Source organism: Emys orbicularis, chromosome 24 (assembly GCF_028017835.1).
Source record: "Emys orbicularis isolate rEmyOrb1 chromosome 24, rEmyOrb1.hap1, whole genome shotgun sequence".
Classification (NCBI taxonomy): Eukaryota; Metazoa; Chordata; order Testudines; family Emydidae; genus Emys; species Emys orbicularis.
Window position 1 is genome coordinate 3658796 of NC_088706.1, and position 13468 is coordinate 3672263.

A 13468-nucleotide genomic window follows, 5' to 3' on the forward strand; every position below is an offset into this window, starting at 1 on the left:
GCGCTAGGACAGGCCCCTTCTCTGCTGTCCCCCAAGTGCCCCGGTTCCCCAGCCGTTGCCCTCCAAAGAGCCCTTCCCGGCCACCAAAAGGGGACCAGCCAGCAGCGCCGGGCCAGGGGAGCTTCTCTCTTACCTGGATCTTCTGGAAGAGCCCATAAGCAGTCTGGGAGCCACCCTCCCACAGCTCACGACAGGGCATTTGAGGAGCGTGCACCCCCTGACTGCCATGTCTGGGAACTGCCCCCACTCAGAACCACCTGGTTCAGAGGCTGTTCCCCACTGACACCCCAGTCTTGGAGCTGCCACCTGCTCCCCCATTCCAGGAGCTTCCAAACTTCCCAGCTAGCCAGTCAATAGCTGGCTAGGAGTTTGGCATCTGTGTCTGGAAAGGTTAATCGTCTTCGGGACACAGCGCTCTGACAGAGCCCGCCCCGCTGCCTCTCGTGCGGACAGGTAATGGAAGAGGTCCTGGATCTCCACGCCATGCTCCACATCCCTCACCGTCTCGAAGGCGGCGGTGATCAGATTTTGGGTCATCACCTCCAGAGCAGACAGGACGGACGGACGCACGCACGCACACACGCGCACACACACACTTACTTGAAGCGGACAGCGGGAAACAAGAGGGACAGTCGCCCCCTGCAACACACCAGCCCCATCCAGGAGTCGACTACCTCTCCATTCATTCACCATCCCTTGCTCTGTGACAGCAGATCCATCTGTAACCTCCTGCCCTCTCCACCTGACAATGCGGGAGGGAGTGTTTTTAACACAGAGTTGACTGCACAGCCCCTTTCTTCCACTGCTGGCCACGGGGGTAGGAAATGGGGCCGATCCATCCCTGCCAATGCTCTTAGGCACCGGTGCCTATCCAGGCCTGACCCATGCAGCTGGCACCATTCCTTTTATTCCTTGACTTTAGCAAAGCTTTTGATACGGTCTCCCACAGTATTCTTGCCGGCAAGTTAAAGAAGTATGGGCTGGATGAATGGACTATAAGGTGGATAGAAAGCTAGCTAGATCGGGTAGTGATCAATGGATCAATATCAAGTGGAGTGCCCCAAGGGTCAGTTCTGGGGCCGGTTTTGTTCAATATCTTCATTAATGATCTGGAGGATGGCATGGATTGCACCCTCAGCAAGTTTGCAGATGACACTAAACTGGGAGGAGTGGTAGATACGCTGGAGGGTAGGGATCGGATACAGAGGGACCTAGACAAATTAGAGGATTGGGCCAAAAGAAACTTGATGAGGTTCAACAAGGACAAGTGCAGAGTCCTGCACTTAGGACGGAAGAATCCCATTCACTGCTACAGACTAGGGACCGAATGGCTAGGCAGCGGTTCTGCAGAAAAAGACATAGGGGTTACAGTGGACGAGAAGCTGCACATGAGTCAACAGTGTGCCCTTGTTGCCAAGAAGGCTAACGACATTTTGGGCTGTATAAGTAGGGGCATTACCAGCAGATCGAGGGACGTGATCATTCCCCTCTATTCGGCATTGGTGAGGCCCCCTCTGGAGTATTGTGTCCAGTTTTGGACCCCACACTACAAGAAGGATGTGGAAAAATTGGAAAGAGTCCAGCGGAAGGCAACAAAAATGATTAGGGGGCTGGAGCACATGACTTATGAGGAGAGGCTGAGGGAACTGGGATTGTTTAGTCTGCAGAAGAGAAGAATGAGGGGGGATTTGATAGCTGCTTTCAACTACCTGAAGGGGGTTCCAAAGAGGATGGATCTAGACTGTTCTCAGTGGTACCAGATGACAGAACAAGGAGTAATGGTCTCAAGTTGCAGTGGGGGAGGTTTAGGTTGGATATTAGGAAACACTTTCACTAGGAGGGTGGTGAAGCACTGGAATGGGTTCCCTAGGGAGGTGGTGGAATCTCCTTCCTTAGAGGTTTTTAAGGTCAGGCTTGACAAAGCCCTGGCTGGGATGATTTAGTTGGGGTTGGTCCTGCTTTGAGCAGGGGGTTGGACTAGATGATCTCCTGATGTCCCTTCCAACCCTGATATTCTGTTTCTAAGCAGTCTCAGCAGAGAGGAAGGGAGCACGCTGGGCTGACCCTATGCCCACTGCGAGAGCTGTCAGAGGGGGAAGACTCTGCCCAAGGGCCCCTCTCACCTGTTAAAATCCTCATGCCCGAATGTGTTCTTCACATCCAGGCTCCCACCCTTCCTGTTCCGCAGGGTGTGCAGGTGCTTCCGAAAGGTCTCCTCTATCTCCAGCCGGTTCCAGGTCATCTGGGGACCCCGGTGCCCAAAGAAACAGGGCAGTGGGGTCTGCTTCCCATCCTCCCAGCGGGCGAAGTACTGCTGACAGTCGCAAACCTATTGGCAAGTGCACCACAGCATTATCAGGTTTGCCTCCCCATTGCTCGGCCTGAATCCCACCCTCACCCCCATTGACCTGCTGCCTCAGTGGACACATTTCTAGGCTGTGCAAGCACCTAGTGGCTGCTGGGAGAGGAGCTCAACCCCACCCCATCTTGGCAGGGAGCCACCCACCCTGATGTTATTATTGTTACCTATATAATACGAGTCCAGGATTGTCACCCGTCTGTGTGTCGCTCTGGAGCCTTGAATGTCTGTTGAGTCAGTGAGGCGGGATGGAAGCACCTACAAGTAGGCTTGGGAGCTCTTGCTGTTCAGAATATCACCAGGTTCAATCATCACTGGGTTTTGCTGTCTGTTATTGCCCAATTTTTAAGGTCCCAGCTATTTTGACTTTACAAATTACACCTGTGCAATGCAAGGCATGCATCTGCCATGCCAAGAGTCCGTGGTATCAGAGGTAACTCAACCAAACATCTGTCAGGGAAGGTCGAGTTATTACGTAGTCCCACCTTGAGTGCGGGGGACTGGACTAGATGACCTCTCCAGGTCCCTTCCAGTCCTACAATTCTATGATTCAACCACCACCCTTACTTTACAGCTAATTTGCATGCAACAATTTAATTGGCTGTATGAGACACAGTGGATTACTTGGCCCAACTGCCCCACCCATGTGACACATGAGCTTTCAGCTACTCATTTATTGATCTTGTCCTAGCGCCTAGGCGCCCCGGGCTCGTCCTAGGACCCCATTGTGCTTAGGTGCCGTGCAGCCACAGAACAAAAAAGATCTTACAATGTAAAGCCACAGGCCTGGTCTACACTAGGAAATTAGGTCAATATGACACTGAGAGGTGTGAAAAATCCACACCTCTGAGCACTGGAATTAAACCGACCTAACCCCAGTGTAGACAGAATTCTCCCTTCAAGCTAGCTACCACCTCTCGGTGAGGGGGCGTGCTTACGCCGACTGGAGAGCAGCGCAGGTAGCGTCTTCACTGACGCACTGCTGACCTGGGGCTGCCTGCACCCCAGCAGCCTGAGTCTGCAGAACAGGGTGGGAGCCCTGACTGCATGCAGCGCAGCATGGCATGATGGGATGACGTTGCATGTGTTGCGGGGAAGGAGCGTCTGCCACAGTTCTCCACACGTCACCACCAGAATGAAGTGTGCCTGGAGCAGCAGGGACGATCAGACACTCTGAAAACTCCAGCTGATGCAGAAGGCTGTGTTCCCACCACCACCCAGGGCTGGCTACCTCCTGGGTGGGGCTCCCCCCTGTCACACAGGGCTGGGTACCTCCCACGCAGCTCCCCACATCACGCTGGGCTGAACGCTCTTGTGCTTTCGGTGTGGGGCATGCTTGATGCCAGGCACTGAGCTGTAAACGATCACTACACAGCACCTGCTACTTGTCTCAGGCACTGTACAAATCACTGAGCGCCAAACTGCTCTGTCAGGGAAGCAGATGGATTTGTCCCGGTGCACTTGAGAGCAGCCGTTGGCTCCAAGTAAATGAACACCAGTAATTGTCAGGCTGAGATGCAGCCTCCTCTCACAGCGAGACCAGGGCGCCAATGCTGCAGTGAGATCCTCCTCCTGCAGGGCAATGCCAGGCATATCCCTAGTCCTGTCACCACGAGGCGGGAATCACATGCCACTGCCACGTACCCCCAGGAGGTCTTTGCCGCGCTGAACAAAGGCGTCCACTTGGGCAAAGATGCTAGTCTGGTCCAGGACCCAGCCTTTCCCGGAAAGCCTGTTAGAAGTGAGGAAGGAGAAAAGGTTTGTCATGCCCAATGGCTGCCTCAGAGGCAGGCACCGAGATGGGGAGTAGATTCTCCTAGGTGGGCATGTTATCGCCGTTGCTTCTCAGAGGCAGCAGCATGTCTATCGTCCAGGGCCCTGCCGAAGAGGCAGAGCAGCGCTCTGGGGACAGAAGGCAGAGCCCTGCTGGCACAAGGGATAGGAATGTCACCCAAGACCTCTGGCTCTGGGGTCTGGGACATGAATTCCAGGGCAGGATTTCACAAATGTGTTATTTGAATTGAGAACCAGCCCCCAAAGGGCACATCAAGCCTGCAGCCCCTCTCTCTGCTCCCCCTCCCAAGAGAGCCCCAGGAAAGAATGGAAGAGCTCACAGCCTTCGAGATGCCCCAGTATCTCTTCCCACTGACAGGGAGACAGGGCTGTAGGGAGACCCAGGGAGATTATCCTGTCCAGGAGCTCTGGGGAGATCACAGACCCTGAGAGCAAAGCTCAAGTACATGATCTCCACTCAGCTGTATTTGCCTTCGGTGCTGCCTGCGCGTTAATGTCTTTGTCTTATAAAATATTGATCCAGCTCGACAAATCTGAATCTGAAGCAGAGAAGTAACATTTAGACTTAATTGTCAAGGACCAGGCGCCCACTAAAACCTGACCTCCCTAATCATGATAGATTCTGGTTTTTACAGCTCAGGAGAACCAGGGAAGGGAGGCTGGAGCCAGGCAGAAGGGACTGGCTGGTTTAGGGGCCTGGGGAATGGGACACAGGGCCTTTCCCATCCGGCTCACTGGTTCCACTCATCCCCATCTCCCAGCCACCGAGCGGGTTTCAGTTTGTCCCTAGTGGGCTGTATGTCTCTGGCCACCTTTTGGCAGTCTGAGCAAAGGTACCAAGAACTGACCAGGCCACACAGACTGAACTCCTTCCTCCTCCCCAGAGGGGACATCATCCTGCCAATCCCCAGGTTGTCCCCATTCTGGGGCTATCCAGAGGAGTAGCGAACCTGGGCTCTTTCACCAGCTGCCGCATTCCCTTTACATCCTCCCACTGGTTTTGCAGGGTGCAGACGCTGAGCTGTCCCGCTGCCCACCTGTCGTGCATCTGAGCTGCATACGGGTAACAATCCTCCCATGCGTTCATACACGAGTTACAGTCGTGGAGAGACTGTCTGCTGGATACCACGTAACCCTCAAAAATCTGGGCCAGGGAAATGTCTTGGCAACACATCTGGATAATTTTGTTGCTCATCTAAGGAGAAATGATTCAAGGGTCAGCACAGCTCTGCCTTGGCCTCTTAAAGTAAACAAAGACTCTTCCTGGGCAACAATTCTTAGCAATAAAGAGACCAGCTCCCCATGAAGTTCAATGGCAACACACATCAGAATGACAGGAAGAAGTGATTTGGGGCAGAGGATTATTAACCCTATATACACCTCTACCCCGATAGAACACGGTCGTGGGGGGCCAAAAATCCCTACCGCGGTATAGGTGAAACGCTGTTCTATCGGGTAGTGGCGGCAGGGCTCTGGCAGCGATTTAAAGAGCTCCGGGGCTCTGGCCGCAGGGAGCCCCAGGCCCTTGAAATCACCGGCGGAGCTCCGCTGCCGCAGCCCCGGGGTAGTGGTGGCCGGGCTCCAGCGGTGATTTAAAGGGCCCGGGGCTCCCCGCAGCAGCTGGAGCCCCAGACCCTTTAAAGTGCCGCCGGAGCCCCGCTGCTACCGCACTATTTGCGAACCCGTGTTCTAGCGGGTAGAGATGTATCTGTCACCAGATAGAACCAAGGCAGAGAGCTTGGTGTCACAGTCTCACAGGTCATGCCCACTCTTGGCCCTGAACGGTCCCGGGGGGGAACCCCCTTCAGTGCAACAGCCCTTCTCGGGGGTGCACTCTCTCTCGGGGGTTAAGCCCCTCCACCTCCTGGAGCCGCACCTTTCTGAGCCCTCAGCATGCCTGTCTCTCGCCATGGGCCCCCTCAGGGAGTCCACTCGCTCTGGACCCCCGGGGCCTCCACTCCCAGAGGGAATGATGCAACCCTGATCTCTAGACCAGAGCGACTCTCAGCCAGCGTAGAACAGGAGGGTTTAGTGAGCATCTGAACACAGACCAGGAAACTCTCAGGGCCCTCAGGCCTGGCCTCCCTCAGCACAGTACATCTTAGGCCAGGTCTACACTACCGCGGTAGTTCGACGGCTGGCAATCGAACTTCCGGGTTCGATTTATCGCGTCTGGTCTGGACGCGATAAATCGATCCCGGAAGCGCTCGCCATCGACTGCGGTACTCCAGCTCGGCGAGAGGAGTACCGCGGAGTCGACGGGGAGCCTGCCTGCCGCGTGTGGACCGCGTCTGAACCGCGGTAAGTTCGAACTAAGGTATGTCGACTTCAGCTACGTTATTCACGTAGCTGAAGTTGCGTACCTTAGTTCGAATTTGGGGGTTAGTGTAGACCAGGCCTAAGTCTCTCCTGCATCCAGTAGGCTCTGCCTGCTCTCTCTCTCCAGTCCCGAGACCCTGCACTTTCCAGCTGGGCATCCGATATCAGCACCCCCAACAGCTCCTCCCCTGTCCTTGGTCTTCCGTCCCAGGTAAACAGGTTGCTGGGGCCCTCTCTCTTCCATCCTGTGTTCCCCTCTGGCTGGTCAGGTCACTGGGGTCCTCTCTCCTCAGCCCTTTGTCCTCCACTGGCCAGAACTGGCTGCCAAGCTGGGGTGGGCCTCTTAATCACCAGTTGTTAGGGTTCCCCATCTCCAGGCTGTTGTTTGGGGGTCCCGGCCGCTAGGCGAGGTCACTGGTTCTCTGCAACAACAAACCCTCTCCCACCACCTTGTTAAACATGCAGCACCCAGGGAAACTGAGGTGCACACACTATTCATGTAAAACAAAAATCTCCAACTTTGTCATACAAACCAGATGAGACTAAGACTAGTCCCTAGGTGGGCTCTATCGCATCCCAGCTCTAACCAAGTAGACCCCACTCTCCTCCCAGAGCTGGGAATAGAACCCAGGAGTCCTGACGTCCAGTCCCCTGATCTAACCACTAGCCCCCACTCCCCTGCCACAGCCAGAGATAGAACCCAGGAGTCCTGGCTCCCAGCCCCCCCGCTCTAACCCACTAGCCCCCCCACACACACACACACACCTACCTTTCGGAATAGGGCTGTGATTCTCTCTCTGGTATTGTAGTATGGGGAATTGACCCATATGATGCAGACGAGGCTGATGAGGTGGGGAAGCTTGTCAGGGGTTGTAACAGTGCGGACTCACTCCTGCGGCGCCTCCTGCTGGTGACTTCCAGGAATTAGCTTGTTCCAGCTCCAGAGCGCCCTCTGCAGGCCGGTGATCCGCCTGTCCTGGCCCCCGTGTCCCTCCCAGGACCCCAGCGTCCCTTTCTCTGGGTGCTACCCCCTAGATGTAACCCCTGAGTCTTAGGGTCTCCACTCCCCAGGAACCCCCACCCACTATTCCCACCTTGCCTCAGTATAAGGCTACTGCCAGTCATCATCTAGCCCCATGCCCTGGGGCAGACTGCAGTATCAGCCTACTCATCACTGGCAAGGTTGGGTTTGGACCTGCTGCCTTGGCCTACCCCTGGGCTGCCCTCTGCAACCCCCAGTACCCCTTGGCCTTCTGCTAGGCCGCAGCCTGGGACTTTCCAGGCTGGAGCTTCCCCAGCTCCTCTGCCTTTCCCCAGCCCTGCTCCACTACAGGTACCCAGCCACTAGCTTCCTGCAGCCAGGCCCTTCTCTCTCTGAATGCAGAGAGAGACTGTTGAGCTCCTGGCTCACAGCCTCTTATATAGGGCCAGCTGAGGCCTGATTGGGGCGTGGCCCAGCTGCAGCTACTTCCCAATCAGCCCAGTTTAGCAGCTCCCAGCCACAACCTTCCCCCAGGGCTGTTTTAAGCCCTTCAGGACAGGAGCTGGGTAACCACCCCGCTACAGGGGTGTCTTTGGGCCGCAGTGTGGACAGCTCCTGGAACAGCTCTTTCAGGATGGAAAGGAATCGGAGGTTTGACTGCAGGTGCTCAGACCCCTCCTGCAAAGCAATCAGGGCCGGCTCCAGGCACCAACTTAACAAGCAGGTGCTTGGGGCGGCCAAGGGAGAGGGGCGGCACCTGCGGCAATTCGGGGGCAGCAGAAATGCTGGAGCCGGCCCTGAAAGCAATCACCAGGGGGAGAGAAAAAACTCAGACCCCAAAGTGAAAATCCAAGGGGTCATTTCATCTGGGTTTCTAGCAGGCAGCCTAATCCCGAGGAACAAGGTGACTCACAGTCTATTAGGCTCCGAGTGAAAGCAGGACACTCTGCCTGCAGGGCTCCAAGGCCCAAATTAAACTCTCAAGGCCTTTTTGGTTCCTGCACCAAAGTAAAACTGCATTCCCTCTCCAGGGCTTGAGGGGCATCAGCAGAGCTGTGTGCGCAGAGCCCCGGACTGGACCAGTCGCACTGCATGTACAGATTGGGGTTACTGTAGGGATCCCCTCCCTTTCATGAGCCCTGGAAGCCAACATTCAGCACAAGTTTTTACAACAGGGTGGCCAAAGGGGGACACAGCTCTGGTCTACTCCTCCCGGGGCTCCCCGCTCAGCCTTGCCCTGTCTCCACCCCTACCTGTATCTGTCTGCCAAGCCTTTGGAAGGGTGCCACGTAGGAAGACTTGGAGAGCTCCAGTATGAAACTGCAGAAAAACCTGAGAGTCTCTGGATTACGTTTAGAAGTGTGAGCAACAAGGGTGATGTCGTGGTGGGAGTCTGCTGTAGACCACCAGACCAGAGGGATGTGGTGGACGAGGCGTTCTTCCAGCAACTAACAGAAGTTACTAGATCGCAGGCCCTGGTTCTCATGGGAGACTTCAATCACCCTGATATCTGCTGGGAGAGCAATACAGCGGTGCACAGACAATCCAGGAAGTTTTTGGAAAGTGTAGGGGACAATTTCCTGGTGCAAGTGCTGGAGGAACCAACTAGGGCCAGAGCTGTTCTTGACCTGCTGCTCACAAACCGGGAAGAATTAGTAGGGGAAGGAAAAGTAGATGAGAACCTGGGAGGCAGTGACCATGAGATGGTCGAGTTCAGGATCCTGACACAAGGAAGAAAGGAGAGCAGCAGAATACGGACCCTGGACTTCAGAAAAGCAGACTTTGACTCCCTCAGGGAACTGATGGGCAGGATCCCCTGGGAGAATAACATGAAGGGGAAAGGAGTCCAGGAGAGCCGGCTGTATTTTAAAGAATCCTTATTGAGGTTGCAGGGAAAAAAACATCACGATGTGTAGAAAGAATAGTAAATATGGCAGGTGACCAGCTTGGCTTAACAGTGAAATCCTTGCTGATCTTACACGCAAAAAAGAAGCTTACAAGAAGTGGAAGATTGGACAGATGACCAGGGAGGAGTATAAAAATATTGCTCAGGCATGCAGGAGTGAAATCAGGAAGGCCAAATCACACTTGGAGTTGCAGCTAGCAAGAGATGTTAAGAGTAACAAGAAGGGTTTCTTTAAGTATGTTAACAACAAGAAGAAAGTCAAGGAAAGTGTGGGCCCCTTACTGAATGGGGGAGGCAACCTAGTGACAGAGGATGTGGAAAAAGCCAACATACTCAATGCTTTTTTTGCCTCTGTCTTCACAAACAAGGTCAGCTCCCAGGCTGCTGCACTGGGCAGCACAGCATGGGGAGGAGGTGACCAGACCTCTGTGGAGAACGAAATGGATCGTGACTATTTAGAAAAGCTGGATGAGCACAAATCCATGGGGCCGGATGCGCTGCATCCGAGGGTGCTAAAGGAGTTGGCGGATGTGATTGCAGAGCCATTGGCCATTATCTTTGAAAACTCATGGCAATCGGGGGAGGTTCCGGATGACTGGAAAAAGGCTAATGGAGTGCCCATCTTTAAAAAAGGGAAGAAGGAGGATCCGGGGAACTACAGGCCAGTCAGCCTCACCTCAGTCCTTGGAAAAATCATGGAGCAGGTCCTCAAGGAATCAATTCTGAAGCACTTAGAGGAGAGGAAAGTGATCAGGAACAGTCAACATGGATTCACCAAGGGCAAGTCATGCCTGACTAACCTAATTGCCTTCTATGAGGAGATAACTGGCTCTCTGGATGAGGGGAAAGTGGTGGACGTGATATACCTTGACTTTAGCAAAGCTTTTGATACGGTCTCCCACAGTATTCTTGCCGGCAAGTTAAAGAAGTATGGGCTGGATGAATGGACTATAAGGTGGATAGAAAGCTGGCTAGATCGTCGGGCTTAACGGGTAGTGATCAATGGCTCCATGTCTAGTTGGCAGCCGGTATCAAGCGGAGTGCCCCAAGGGTCGGTCCTGGGGTCAGTTTTGTTCAATATCTTCATTAATAATCTGAAGGATGGCGTGGACTGCACTCTCAGCAAGTTTGCAGATGACACTAAACTGGGAGGAGTGGTAGATACGCTGGAAGGTAGGGATAGGGTACAGAGGGACCTGGAAAAATTGGAGGATTGGGCCAAAAGAAACCTGATGAGGTTCAACAAGGACAAGTGCAGAGTCCTGCACTTAGGACGGAAGAATCCCATGCACTGCTACAGACTAGGGACCGAATGGCTAGGAAGCAGTTCTGCAGAAAAGGACGTAGGGGTTACAGTGGACGAGAAGCTGGATATGAGTCAGTGTGCCTTTGTTGCCAAGAAGGCTAACAGCATTTTGGGCTGTATAAGTAGGGGCATTGCCAGCAGATCGAGGGACGTGATCATTCCCCTCTATTCGGCATTGGTGAGGCCTCATCTGGAGTAGTGTGTCCCGTTTTGGGCCCCACACTACAAGGATGTGGAAAAATTGGAAAGAGTCCAGCGGAGGGCAACAAAAATGATTAGTATCAGAGGGGTAGCCGTGTTAGTCTGGATCTGTAAAAAGCGACAAAGAGTCCTGTGGCACCTTATAGACTAACAGACGTATTGGAGCATGAGCTTTCGTGGGTGAATACCCACTTCTTCGGATGCATGCTTAGGGGGCTGGAACACATGACTTATGAGGAGAGGCTGAGGGAACTGGGATTGTTTAGTCTGTAGAAGAGAAGAATGGGGGGGGGGGATTTGATAGCTGCTTTCAACTACCTGAAAGGGGGTTCCAAAGAGGATGGATCTAGACTGTTCTCAGTGGTAGCAAATGACAGAACAAGGAGCAATGGTCTCAAGTTGCAGTGGGGGAGGTCGAGGTTGCATATTAGGAAACACTATTTCACTAGGAGGGTGGTGAAGCACTGGAATGGGTTCCCTAGGGAGGTGATGGAATCTCCTTCCTTAGAGGTTTTTAAGGTCAGGCTTGACAAAGCCCTGGCTGGGATGATTTAGTTGGGGATTGGTCCTGCTTTGAGCAGAGGGTTGGACTAGATGACCTCCTGAGGTCCCTTCCAATCCTGATATTCTATGATTCTATGCGTCAGTTCCTGCCTGCAGAGTTGTTTGCTGATCTCAGACAGGTCGGTGCAGCAGTTCCTCCAGAACTCAATCTCCTCCAGCAGCCCCGTTCTCTCCCTGCTCTCCCCCGCCTCCTGCGCTCTCAGCACCTCCTTGATCTGCCGAGTCCAGTGGATCATGGAAGCTGGAACAAAAAGTCAGACGAGGCTGAAGGAGTTAGGGGTTTAGACATCGCTGATTTTATGGGCACCAAATACCTTTCAGGCTCTGGGCTTTAGTGTCCAGTCCAGTCTGACGGGGTGTGAGAAGCAGTCAAGGTTACTGGTTGAGGATTTTCCCCTCTCAGTTTCTCCACCCCTGGCATGATAGGTACATTCCACTGCAGAGCACGTGGTGCTGAAGAATGGACCCCAGTGGAATGTGGTTAGAGCAAAGGAAGGGGGCGTCTGGACGCTGGGGTTCTGTTTGCAGCTCTGGGAGGGGAATGCAGCCTGGTGATTAGAAACAGGGACTAAAATTCAGGACTCCTGGGTTCTAATCCACGTCAGCTCTCTGGCCTTCTGTTTCCCTCTCTGCGAATTGCAGACAATGATATTTCCCTACTTCAGAGCGGGGTTGTGAAACTACATTTTTCATTAGTGTCAAGAATTTGGATGCAACGTGATTCATAAATGCCCAGGGAGCAAAGCTGGGGGGGGGGGGCGGGAGGAAGAGTGATAATTTATTACAGGGGTGGGCAAATATTTTGACCCGAGGGCCACATTTGATACAGGAGTGGGTGGATGAGATTCTGTGGCCTGCATTGTGCAGGAGGTCAGACTAGATGATCATAATGGTCCCTTCTGACCTTAAAGTCTATGAGTCTATGATCTGGGTGGGGAAATTGCATGCAGGGCCATGAATGTAGGGCTGGGGCAGGGGGTTGGGGTGCAGGAGGGGGCTCTGGGCAGGGGTGCAGGAGGGGTGCAGTGTGCAGGAAGGGGCTCAGGGCAGGGGGTTGAAGTGCAAGCGGGGGAGCAAGGTGCAGCAGGGGTCTCAGGGCAGGGGGTTGGAGTGCGGGTGCAGGAGGGGTTCGGGGTGCAGGCTCCAGCCCAGTGCCGCTTACCTGGAGCGGCTCCGGGGTGGCAGTGGCCCTGTGCCGCTCCCGAAAGCGGCTGGCACCATGTCCCTGCAGCCCCTGGGGGAGCAGGGGGCAGAGGGCTCCACGCCTGTGGATACCTCCCCCGAAGCTCCCATTGGGCACGGTTCCCCATTCCCAGCCAATGGGAGCTGCGGGGTGTGGTGCCTGCAGGCGAGGGCAGTGCACAGAGCCCTCTTCCCCTTCTCCCCCCAGGGGCCGCGGTGCCGGCAGCTTCCAGGAGCGGTGCGGGGCTGGCAATCCCGTGGGCCAAATCCAAAGCCCTGACAGGCCGGATCCAGGCCGTAGTTTGCCCACCCCTGTTCTAGTATCACTGTTGTGATCCAAAACACACTGTAAAACAGATAGAAACTGGCGTAACAAGTTCCTCTTCACCCCAGGTGCACTGCAGAAAGCTGAGCAGAGTGGTTTGCACTCCTCTGGCCATGTTGGTCCCAAAGTTCCCCTCTGCTCTGTTGGCTTCCCGCATGCCGCCATCCCCGCTCTTTAAGAGGAGACTTTGGCTGCTGATTCCAGCCTTTTTAACAATATTGTTACCTGTGTCTGGTAGTTCCCGAGTACATCACATCAAAGTGTGTTCTGGGGTATCGCAAAGATGAGGGGACCTACGTGGGTGAACCCTAGAGGAGATTCTCTGCACCCCAGGCAGAGATCCGAAAGTTGCCGGATACATTAATGCACTGAAGTAGGAAGTAACCCAAGTAACTGACTGAGATTGGGGCCCCGTCACGCCGGGCGCTGCCCAGATAGGGCCTGACCAAAGTGCTCTCTGGAACCCAGGGCCCCGATCCCCATTATTTGAGAATCAGGCTGTGTGCAGAGCCCCGATGCCCCGCAATGTC

General features: G+C 54.4%; 1 pseudogene; it reads right to left on the bottom strand.

The window, feature by feature from the left end:
* Positions 1-342: 342 nt before the first annotated feature.
* Positions 343-13095, bottom strand: LOC135894256 (dynein axonemal heavy chain 2-like; annotated as a pseudogene).
* Between the last annotated feature and the right edge of the window lie 373 nt (positions 13096-13468).